The sequence below is a fragment of the Colobus angolensis genome, unplaced genomic scaffold (assembly GCF_000951035.1).
Source record: "Colobus angolensis palliatus isolate OR3802 unplaced genomic scaffold, Cang.pa_1.0 Scaffold288, whole genome shotgun sequence".
NCBI lineage: Eukaryota > Metazoa > Chordata > Mammalia > Primates > Cercopithecidae > Colobus > Colobus angolensis.
The window spans coordinates 520,909-532,977 of NW_012116132.1; the positions used below are offsets into that span (position 1 = coordinate 520,909).

The window sequence follows — 12,069 nt, forward strand, 5'->3', positions numbered from 1 at the left end:
CCATGTTGGTCAGGCTGGTCTTGAACTCCCGACCTCAGGTAATCCGCCCACCTCGTCCTCCCGAAGTGTTGTGATTACAGGTGTGAGCCACTGCGCCTAGCCAGATATTTCTTTATACCAGTAATACATAGTTGTTGTAAAAAGATTAGGAAATAGGCCAGTACAGTGGGGCATGTCTGTAGTCCCAGTTATGCAGGAGGATTGCTTGAGCCCAGGAGTTCAAGGCCAGCGTGGGCAACATAGAGATAACCCCTCTCCACTCCCCCATCTCCATTGCAAAAAAAAATAAAGATTAGGAGGCCGGGTGCGGTGGCTCACACCTGTAATCCCAGCACTTTGGGAGACTGAGGCAGGCGGATCACCTGAGGTCAGGAGTTTGAGACCAGCCCGACCAACATGGAGAAACCCCATCTCTACTAAAAATACAAAATTAGCCAGGCATGGTGGCACATGTCGGTAATCCCAGCTACTCGGGAGGCAGAAGAATCACTTGATCCTGGGAGGCAGAGGTTGCAGTGAGCTGAGATCACACCATTGCACTCTAGCCTGGGCAACAAGAGTGAACCTCTATCTCAAAAAAAAAGAAAAAAAAAAAAATTAGGAGGTAATGACAGCAGAAAGAACAATAATTAAACCAATAGAAATTCCTTCCACTGTCCTCTCAGATAATTGTTACTTACATTTTGCCAATTTTGGTTTTCAGATCTTTTCATTAAATGTTTTGTATAATAAATTTACATAATCTATTATTTTCCAGTAATAAATCTTGAATGTCTTTCTAACTTTCCAGTTGTCAATAAATGTTAATCTACATTGTCATTTTTTTAAAAACAACTTTTGTAGAGACAGGGTCTTGCTATGCTGCCCAGGCTGGTCTTGAACTCCAGCCTCAGGTGATCCTCCCTCCTTGACCTCCCAAAGTGCTGGGATTACAGGCATGAGCCACTGTGCCCAGCTTACACGGTCATTTTTAATGAGTTAATTTTTATTAAATGTCATTATATGGATCATTTTAAGTAATTTAGTGAATCTCTAATTTGTGGACTTTTATTTCTTAGTTTTTTACTAGAATAAGCAAGAGTGACAATATTGAGGCTAGGTTCAGTGGTTCATACTTATAATCCCAACACTTTGGGAGGCCAAGGCAGGAGAATTGCTTGAGCTCAGGAGTTTGAGCCCAGCCTGGGCAATGTACTGAGACCCCGTATTTACAAAAATTTTTAAAATTAGCCTTGTGTGGTGGTGTACACCTGCAGTCTCAGCTACTCAGGAGGCTGAGGTGGGAGGATCGCTTGAGCCCAGGAGGTCAAGTCTGCAGTGAGCCATGATCATGCCATTGGATTCCACCCTGATAACACAGTGAGACCCTGTCTCAAAAAAAAGAGTGCCAATATTGTACATACATATTTGTCCACTTGTCCAGTATTCCTCTAGGATAAATCCTAAAAAGTAGGGTTACTAGCTCAAAGAGCGTGCACATTTTTAGAGTTTCTGAGATGAACTCCTAATGATCCAAACATTTCCTGAACTACTTTATCTCCACAACAGAGTTCTAGTTATAGGTTTTCACTCAACGATGTTCTTGCTGAAATGAGCAAGGAAGAAGTCACAGGTTCTCTTTGGGAAAATGATTAGTTCCTCAAGCAAGGATATTATTTGAGAAAGATAAACTGAAAACAAAAGATGAATGGAAGGTGAGGAGTTTAACATCTAGAACGCAAAGAAGCAGATCTGTATGCAAGTGAGAACCTGAGCTTCCAGAAGCTTCCATGTGACTTGGCCTCTGCTTAATAGCAGCAGCAGTCCCAGGACTCTTGTTTAAACTTTGTCTACACTCTCACCATCCTGTCTGATGGAAGAAATGACAGAACTGGAAGAAGAGACATCGTAGAGATGGATGTGTGCCCGGCTCACACAAGCACTTAGTGTCTTGTTAAGAAGACCAAAAACATAAACGAGAGAAGAATCCTCTGTAGCAACATCAAAACCATCTTCACACTAGCCCTTGGTCTCTTAAGCCAACAGGCCTAAAATTGAGCTCATTGTTCTTTCCCATGGACCCTTGTTCCTATCATCCCTATCTTCAATTAGTGGCATCGCCGTTACTTAGCAAGCCTAAGCAAGAAACCTATGACTTCTCCTTCTCCTTTAACTCCAACATCGAAGGAGCCAATTATTTGCATGTATCCTATCCTCAGTGTCTTTCCTTTCCATTCTCCTTATAACCCTGGATGGAGCCTCCATTGTCTTTTTGCCTGAGAGAAGGTGGCGATCTCCAGAATGTGTCTATGGAGGTTTCAAAACCTTCTGATGGCTCCATCGTCTGCAGCTGATTCTTCCATTCCTTAGTAAGGCAGTGAAAGCTTTTCCAAAATCTGACCCTAGCCTTGCTTTTCAGCTTCATCCCCGCTACTTCCCTTCTTGTCCTCCAGCTACTTGGACTTCCCCAGCAGTCACCTCCCTGTGCTTTTGTTCTGGTGGTTTTTTTCCCCAGTGACCTCTCTTTCTCCTCCCTTTCCCAGCCTGCTAAACTCCTTCTCATCCTCAAAGGCCAATGCAAATATTAATTCTCTGCAGTTTTCTCCAGACAGAATCAATCATCCTCTCTACTGTGTTCCCATAGCATTTTGCCTAACTGCTAGAGAAGCATTCAGTAGGTATCAGATGCCTCCTGATAGACTGGGATTTCACTGAGGACATGGAATGTGTCTTATTCATCTTGGATACCAAAGGCGTAGCCAAATTCCAGGCATATAGGAGGGGCTTAGTAAATATTGGTTGAATTGGATTAAGTCAGAAATAGATCCAGGTCACTGACTCTTATGCAATGTCTTTTTTTTTTTTTTTTTTCTGACAGAGCCTTGCTTTGTTGCCTAGGCTGGAGAGCAGTGGCGCAATCTCAGCTCACTGTAGCCTCTGCCTCCCAGGTTCAAGCTATTCTCATGCCTCAGTCTCCTGGGTCACTGGGATTACAGGTGCACACCACCACACCTGGCTAATTTTTGTATTTTTAGTAGAGACGTGGTTTCACCACGTTGGCCAGGCTGGTCTTGAACTCCTGACTTCAGGTGATCTGCCCGCTTCAACCTCCTAAAATGCTGGGATTACAGGCGTGAGCCACCACGCCCAGTCCCAGTGTCTTTTATATTATCCCAAAGAGAATACTTGCACAGCGAGGGGGCCATTACCAGAAGGCAGAATGGACCAACCTCCCACACTTCCTTTCTGTTACCCATTGAAATTCCATTGGAAATTAATTCTTTTGTGTATGATATTGTCTCTAGTTACATTACAAATATCCCTTCTGCTGAGCATCCTAGGGATTAAAAAAAACACAAATATCCCTTGGAGGGATTAAGACTTTAAGGCATTATCATCAAGGTTAACTCTACTAAAATTTTTGTGCTGAAAATGAACTTAGAAGTTGTTACTCCTAGGCTGGGCGGGGTGGCTCACACCTGTAATCCCAACACTTTGGGAGGCTGAGGCGGGCAGATCACTTGAGGTCAGGAGTTCGAGACCAGCCTGGCCAGCATGGTGAAACCCCGTCTCTACTAAAAATACAAAAAAAGTAGCTAAGCATGGTGGCCCACACCCATAATCCCAGCTACTCGGGAGGCTGAGGCAGGAGAATCACTTAAACCCAGGAGGCAGAGGTTGCAGTGAGCCAAGATCGTGCCATTGCACTCCAGCCTGGGCAACAGAGAGAGACTCCATCTCAAAAAAAAGAAAATAGAAGTTGTTACTCCTTTCTAAAGAAACAACTAACCTACAGGGGCTACCTGCAGAAGGAGTGGGCATCAGGTATGTTAACAGGAGCACTGAGAGGAAACAGTTGCAGAGCAGGGCTGGGGGATGTGGGTGGTAAGGGCCAGTTCTGCGTGAGGTACCATGGAGGGAGATATGGGGTAGCGTGAGTGCCTGGATGCCTGGGGAGGGAATGTGCGGGCAGGGAGGGAATTAGATCGTGGGAGAGGGGAGAAGCAAGGACAAATTCTTCCTACTTCCCAATTCGGTCAAATGTCTTCCCTGTGTAGAGTGATGATTCTTAGTGAAGATCCTGACTTCCAAACACCTCTGGTAGATCTCCTTTTTTGCTAGAGTGCCAGAAAATCCTTAGGTAATTTTCCAATTTTAATTCATTTTCATCTTAAAAATAAATACATGCCTCATGGTATTTTTAAGAGGGGTGGGTGTTTGATGAAATAAAATGAGTGACAACAGGGTGTCACAACTCCAGAAAGGTTTCGTATCGCTGGTTTAGAGATTCCCAGTGAGTAGGAGTTTGATGAACTGAAAAATGAAATGGCTTCCAAATCACTCTGCCCTACTATGCTGATTTGAAACACATAACCTGCCTACACTGCTGAAAAGCTCCCAGCCCTGGGGTGAATGAACCCTGCAAAGCTACTACTTGGCACTCACCCAGCAGTTTGCAAAAGGCAGTGAAAGGAAATGTTCACAGTCAATTGATAGCAGCATGACCCTTAGGGAGCTAGAGTGAGGGATGGGACCAGCCAAGGCCATTTGGACGGGCATCCAGGTTACCACACAAAAGCCTTCCTGGGAACTCTCAGGACAGTGACGGTTTGGAGCCCTGGCTTCACGTTTCACTTTAAAAGAGGCCACCACCTAAGTGGGTTGAGATGCTCCTTTCTGGCTCTCTCTAGTCAAAGGTTCATACTGCCCAGGAGAAGAGTGAAAAGGGAAAATCAGCCTTATTAGCATGTATTTATTTGGGGGCTTGACTCTGAGGCTGCATTTGGTAGCGCCTTTCAGGACTGGAAGAGGCTAGAAGATACCTGCTACATTTGAAAGCAATTCGTGACTTAATTTCACATTTTTAAGCTGTGGATTATGTAGGGTGCTTATATATTCAATTATTACCTTGGATTAAGATTTCAAATTGTGATCTTCCTATTTCCCAAAGAAGAGAGCTTGAGGAGTTCATCAGGCCAGGATTCTTCTTCCTTTGAGAGACAACCAAGCAGATGGTGCTGCTAATGCGCAGACACCTGCACAGATGCCCTGCTGAGGCCCAAACGACAGCTGTGGCTTTTCTGCATACCCAAGGAATAACTTACCTTTCCCTTTCTGATTTTTTCTCTTTTAAAATTCTGTATAGCTCTAATGGAGGGGATAAGGATAATGCAAGGCAGGGCTTTTAAAACACTTTTAAAGTAACGAAACCCTCTTTCAATTGAAATCTGTGCCTAACTTCAGTATGTAAAACCAAAAAGAAAGGCCAGGTGTAGTAGCTCATGCCTGTAATTCTAGCGCTTTGGGAGGCAGAGGTGGGATGATTTCTTAAGGCTAGGAGTTCAAGACCAACCTGGACAATATAGCAAGACTCTGTCTCTAAAAAAAATACAAAAATTAGCTGGGTGTCGTGGTGCACACACCTATAGTCCCAGCTACTCAGGAGGCTGAGCCAGGAGGATCTCTTGTTTTTTTGAGATGGAATCTCAGTCTTTTGCCCAGGCTGGAGTGCAGAGATGCGATCTCGGCTCACTGCAACCTCCGCCTCCCAGGTTCAAGCAATTCTCCTGCCTCAGCCTCTCAAGTAGCTGGGATTACAGACATGCACTACCATGCTCAGCTAATTTTTCTATTTTTAGTAGAGATGGGGTTTCACCATGTTGGCCAGGCTGGTCTCGAACTCCTGACTTCAAATGATCTGCCCACCTTGGCCTCCCAAAGTGCTGGGATTACAGAGGATCTCTTTTTTTTTTTTTTTTTTGAGACGGAGTCTTGCTCTGTCGCCCAGGCTGGAGTGCAGTGGCGCAATCTCGGCTCACTGCAAGCTCCACCTCCCAGGTTCACGCCATTCTCCTGCTCAGCCTCCAGATCACCCATGACTACAGGCACCCACCACCATGCGCAGCTAATTTTTTTGTATTTTAGTAGAGACGGGGTTTTACCATGTTAGCCAGGATGGTCTCGATCTCCTGACCTCGTGATCCGCCCACCTCGGCCTCCCAAAGTGCTGGGATTACAGGCATGAGCCACCGTGCCCGGCCCTGGAGGATCTCTTAAGCCCAGGAGTTTGAGGCTGCAGTGAGCTATGATCATGCCACTGCACTCTAGCCTGAGCAACAGAGCAAGATCTCATCTCAAAAAAAAAAAAAAAAAAAAAAATGTAGGGGCCTGGGTGCACTGGCTCATGCCTGTAGTTCCAGCACTTTAGGAGGCCAAACTGGGCAGTTCACTTGAGGCCAGGAGTTCAAGACCAGCCTCGCCACATGGTAAAACCCCATCTCTACTAAAACTACAAAAATTAGCCAGGCATTGTGGCACACACCTGTAATCCCAGCCACTCCGGAGGCTGAGGCAAAAGAATCGCTTGAACCTGGGAGGTGGAGGTTGCAGGAGCCAAGATCGCACCACTACACTCCAGCATGGGTAACAGAGCAAGACTCTGAGAAAAAAAAGAAAAGAAAAGAAAAAAAGTAGTGGTTCTTTGGTTAAACTGGGATGGGGACCTGGAGTCTTGACCTCCTTGCTTCCGGCCCCTGGGAAGCAAATCTGACATAAATTCCAGAATGCTGCCATCATCCCAATCAGAATTTCTCAATCTCCAAGGAAAATTTTGTCATCTGGCACTTCAATGGCTGTTTTAAAATGTTACAAAAGATTTGGCAAGATCCCAACGGGAGGGACAAGCACCTACATCTGGGCTTGGAAGCCAAAGGTGTGATATGAGGAAGTCTAAGTGGCCACTGCGAGCTCCGCTCTGGGGACTGCCAGCCTCCCATCCTGCTTGCTGTCTACATCACATAATGTGCCTGGTTGAGAAAAGGCCTTAGGAAGAGCCAGAGAGTGCCAGAGAACGGAAAGAGTATGACACATGCCTCGCTGAGGTTGGACAGCGCGTCAGCCTTACTTTCCCAGCTGACTAAGGACGCCTCCCAACAAGCTGCTTGCCTGCTGAAGCCTGTCTTGAAAACTGAGAGTAGATGGCTCAGAGTTTTCTCCCCAGCAGTTAACGAACACACAGCAGACGCATTCATGCAGTACCTTGGAATCATCCCAGAAGCTCCAGGTCAGGTCTCCTTGTCTGAACGCCCCTACCTAGCTGGGCCACACAAGCAGTTTCCACGCTGAGTCCACTAAGTAATCCAAAACAATTGTTCCTTGGGATTTTTCTGAAAAAGAGATAGAAAGGGCTCTGCCTCAGTGAGCAGAGGGAGCTGCTTCAGTATTGGAAACAAAGATAACTGAAATGCATTCTTTGGAATCTGATAAACCCTCTTCCCAAGACAAGAAAGGCATTAAGTCAGACCTGAGCTTTGGGGCTCATTTCAGGTACGTGCTGGCTTTAGCAACTGAGGAAAAGCCATTATCCCTGTCTTCTTAATTTCCCACAGCAATCAGCCCTAGTAGGTTCACCATGTTCTCTGTGCAGTTTGAGACAAACTCACTAAACATCCTGTTCTCAGAAAAACGATCCATCCAAGAGGGCACAGGCCAAGAGTGTTTCTCCTTTTGGTATCAGGGACAGGTTGTGATGCTGTCGTGATCAAAGACATGAGTTCCTCAGGTGAGGGGGCAGCCTGTCTACAGCCCTGGTGAGGAGGGCTGCACTTAGCGTAGGAGCTGGCTATTTCACTGCCCCCACCCCATCTTCATTGCTTGTAGGCATCCAGAGCTCTATGGTGTGACATATATCCTGGAATAGTTCCAACATCCCTGTTCCAGGACTTGCTAGATGCAGACCCACTTGTGATATGGTTGGAAAAGTCACTTTTCACCTCCTGTCCTAAGCTGCTAAGAAAAATGAATCATGTAGCCTAGATTTACATGTCTGCATTTTTCTGGTGATCATGAGTGACTGATTTGAGCAATAAGTGTATGACTGAGAGGCCCCCGCCAGGCATTTGTGGAGTGGATTGCTGAAGCTTAGTTAGTTAAGCAATACGCCAGAAATTTGGAGATCATAAACTCTGACTTTTGCCACCCTGCCACATGCTCTTCAGCCAGTTATTTCTCCTACGTTCTGCCTTTATAAAATGGGGATAAGCTATCTTTGAGATTGTTTTAAGAAGAGACACTAATGAAAATGATTGCCAAGTGCCTCTCTAAAGAGAAAGTACAGTAGGCATAAGTGCTTTATGTGATGAAATTCAATCTTTCTTCCTCCCTTTGCAACCTGAACCATGGAATCAATAATGTTTTTCCAAGTGCAGTGTCCCCAGGACAAAATGTGAACCAGTTTTCTGAGCTCGGCAGCTCTCTGGTGGGGAGGAGCCCCTGGCCTCTGGGGCCTGGTGTCCTGGGCTGTGGCTGGCTTTACTGCTGTGAATGCCCATCTTATCCTGGGATTCCAGCCAAGATGCCAGGGTTGCAAATTTCTGTAATTTCAGAGGAAGCTTTGTTTCGGGGTTGAGTCTTCACAATGGCTTTTGCCATCTATCTCCATTTTATTTTCTCTTTTATCGAGTACCCATTGTACCCCAGGCACTATGCTAACTGCATTCACCTACATTATCTTGTTTAGTCCTCTGAGCGGCTCGGCAAGGGGGGTGTCATTACCATTCCTGTTTTACCTCATGAAATAGACACTTGGGGGGAGTGAAACAAGTTAGCAACGTAACACAGAAAACAACAGGCAAGGCCAGGATTGCAATCCAAGCTCATCATTACTCTCCCATGCTTCCTTTCCCACAGTTGTCCTACATTCAGACACTTCCCATTTAAGAGAAAATCAAGCTGCAGTTTGAAAAAGCACTAATTAGAGAGTTCAAGGGAGTGGGGTCTTCTGCCCACACCTATGGGGAAGATGCTGTAGGCATAGCTATTGGGTACTACCTGCCTTGGAGGATGAGGGTGAAGGGAATGGGGTCCTTCCTCTTTCACGTGGTCCTGAAGACCAGTGCCCAGGCCTATGTGTTCTCAGAGCATTTCCTGCCCTGGATGCAGGGCATCCAGGCTATCACTGCTACAGCAGGGCCCCTAATGCACTGCCTTATAGTCAACATGACTGTCAGCTCATTTCAGCTCAATCATCCGGCCCTGTGAGAGACACCCACGTGCTAAAGAGCCTTTCTGCAGTTCTGCATCGAACTCTTCATGTGGTCCCATCTAGTAATGAGTGCGAGTGGTAAGTTCAAGAAACAGAGCAAGGGAGAGGACCCTTCTCGTGTAGTTCTTTTTTTTTTTTTTTTGAGATGGCATCTCGCTGTGTCACCGAGGTTGGAGTGCAGTAGTGCAATCTCGTCTCACTGCAACCTCTGCCTCCTGAATTCAAGGGATTCAGCCTCTCGAGTAGCTGTGACTACAGGCATGCGCCACCACACCTGGCTAATTTTTGTATATTTAGTAGAGATGGGGTTTCACCATGTTGGCCAAGCTGGTCTCAAACTCCTGACCTCAAGTGATCCACCCGCCTTGGCCTCCCAAAGTGCCGGGATTACAGGCGTGAGCCACTGCGCCCAGCCATTGTAGTTCTTTACATAGAGAAAAAAGTACTGATGACTAGTCCTTGTATCAGTGAGAACTGAGATGCAGAGCAAAGCAGAGCTGCTTATAGATTGACTGATTTTTTACCAAAATAAGGGAAGGTCCTTCCTGACAGTTTTGCTTAGGGATTGGGGGAGAGACTGCAGCTTGTTGCATAATATCTGTTTCCCTCTTAATTATAAAACTCCAAGTTTATATGGAGCAAAGTGTCCAGCTAACATCTACATTTCCAAGCGTTCCTGGCCACTGGGATATAAGGGAATATTGTATGTAAAAATTTCAAGAAGTCTACTGAGAGCAAGCTGACTCAGAGGGCCAACCTTTTGTTTCTTCGCTTGTCCCTCTCCCTTTGTCCTGCTGCCTGGAATGCAGATGTGATGGCTGGCATGCCACTGCCCTTTTAAACCATGAGGTAGCCTTGGGGATGGAAGTCAGCACTAAGGATGGTGCTGCAGAAAGCTAGAGGCAGCTTGGGTTCCTGCTAACTTCATGGAGCCACCATTCCTACCCAGGACTGAAGTCCCCTGGAATTCTTTTACATAAGAGGATAAACCTTGCTTTCTGTTGTATAAAATCTAACTTAATCCTAAGTGACAGATTCTGTTTGATAGAGGCAGCTGGAATTTCTAGCTAGTTAAGGTCACCTGAGCCCTGTCTGCTCTATCTGCCTCCTAAAGGCACATACCTAAGTCTTCCTGATAGTCTGTGCACAAGTTACATGATCACCTGTAGAAGGGTAGGTGTGGAGACTTTTTAGGTAATACTAAATTAATTCCTGAATTCTATTTTTTGTGGAAGGTGTATATTGAACACCTACCGCACACCAGGTACCACGCTATACACACTCGGGTCTACGCTTAGGACACTTACAGTATTTTAATAGAGTGAGATGGCAATTTAAATAGAGTGAGATGGCTGGGTGCAGTGGCTCACACCTGTAATCCCAATACTTTGGAAGGCCAAGGCAGGCAGATTGCTTGAGGCCAGGAGTTTGAGACCATCCTGGGCAACACAGTGAGATCCCGTCTCTGCAAGAATTTTTTTTTTTTTTTAAAAGTTAGCCAGGTGCAGTGGCATGTGCCTGGAGTCCCAGGCACTTGGGAAGCTGAGGCAAGAGGATCACTGGAGCCCAGAAGTTCGGCGCTGCAGTGAACTATGATCACACCACTGCACTCCAGCTTGGGCAACGGAGTGAGACCCTATCTCTAAAACAAATAAACACAGTGAGCTGTGCACTGTGAGGAAGTGCTCTAACAGAGGAGTTCCCTAACCTAGTCTTATAGAAGGCTTGCAAGAAAAAACTGGGGCCTGTAGGGCAAGTAGGAGCCAGTCAGACGTAAAGTAGCCAAATGAAGAGCTTTCTGTGGATGATATACAATCTTTTTTAATGGACTACAGTTGTCTTTCCAAACAGGCTATGACCCAGCAGCTGATTCTTGCTAAACTTCCAATGATCTTGCCATGATCAATACTGGTAGCCACTCCATTACCGTACCTACGGTTTAGAAGGTAGTTTGTATTTTTCCTTCTTTTCTTTTACCACAAACTTTACTCCCTCCTAGGGTCTGGAGTAACGAAAAAAAAATGCGTGTAGATCAGGAAGTCTGATTACGTACCAAGAGAGATTTGGGGAAAATTCAGACTGGTTGTATCCAGATGGGTTTGCACAGTCAGTATCCTAGTGGTCCTAGGCCTTGGTCTTGGCAGAGAGGCGGTGCAGGGCAAGGGAATTTCCCCAGTGATCAGTGGTCTCTAGGGAACCTGTTTGACTTTGTCACTCAAGGATCTGATCAGATCCAGGCAGCTCTAGGTCTGCTGCTTCTGCCCTGAACCCAAGTTCTAAGTTTTTGTTTACATTCAAGATAAGACTGGCCAGGCGCCGTGGCTCACGCCTGTAATCCCAACACTTTGGGAGGCTGAGGTGGGTGGATCACAAGGTCAGGAGATCAAGACCAGCCTGGTTAACACAGTGAAACCCCGTATCTACTAAAATTACTAAAAATTAGCTGGGCGTGGTGGCACATGCTACTCGGGAGGCTGAGGCAGGAGAATTGCTTGAACCTGGGAGGTGGAGGTTGCAGTGAGCCGAGATCACGCCACTGCACTCCAGCCTGGGCAACAGAACAAGACTCCGTCCCCCCAAAAAAACAAAAAAAAAAACAAAAAAACAAGATGAGACTGTATTTGATTATAAGTAACAGAAACCAACTAAAGCCAGCTTAAGCAAAAACGGAAAAGTCAGAGGACAGGTAAGGATTTTCTTTTTGCATCCAGTGGCAGGAAAGCAGCAATGTCGAAGGAAGATATCAAAGTCATAAACCAGAAGGTATCAGGAGTCCCCAGTCAACATGATAATGAATAAATAGTGCTCGCGGCCAGGTGCAGTGGCTCATGCCTGTAATCTCAGCACTATGGGAGGCTGAGGCAGGTGGATCACCTGAGGTCAGGAATTCGAGACCAGCCTGGCCAACATGGTGAAACTCCGTCTCTACTAAAAATACAAAATTAGCTAGGCGTGGTGGCGGGTGCCTGTAATCCCAGCTATTCGGGAGGCTGAGGCAGGAGAATCGCTTGAACCTGGGAGGTGGAGGTTGCAGTGAGCTAAGATCA

General features: G+C 46.1%; 1 long non-coding RNA gene across 1 annotated transcript in view; it reads left to right on the forward strand.

Annotated features, from left to right (window-relative positions):
- The window catches only part of LOC105516677, a 59,238-nt gene that overhangs the window by 27,922 nt on the left and 19,247 nt on the right, over window positions 1-12,069 (forward strand). The window contains exon 2 of the long non-coding RNA XR_001002529.1: window positions 8,998-9,100. This is a non-coding gene — a long non-coding RNA (uncharacterized LOC105516677). The remainder of the gene's footprint in view (window positions 1-8,997; window positions 9,101-12,069) is intronic.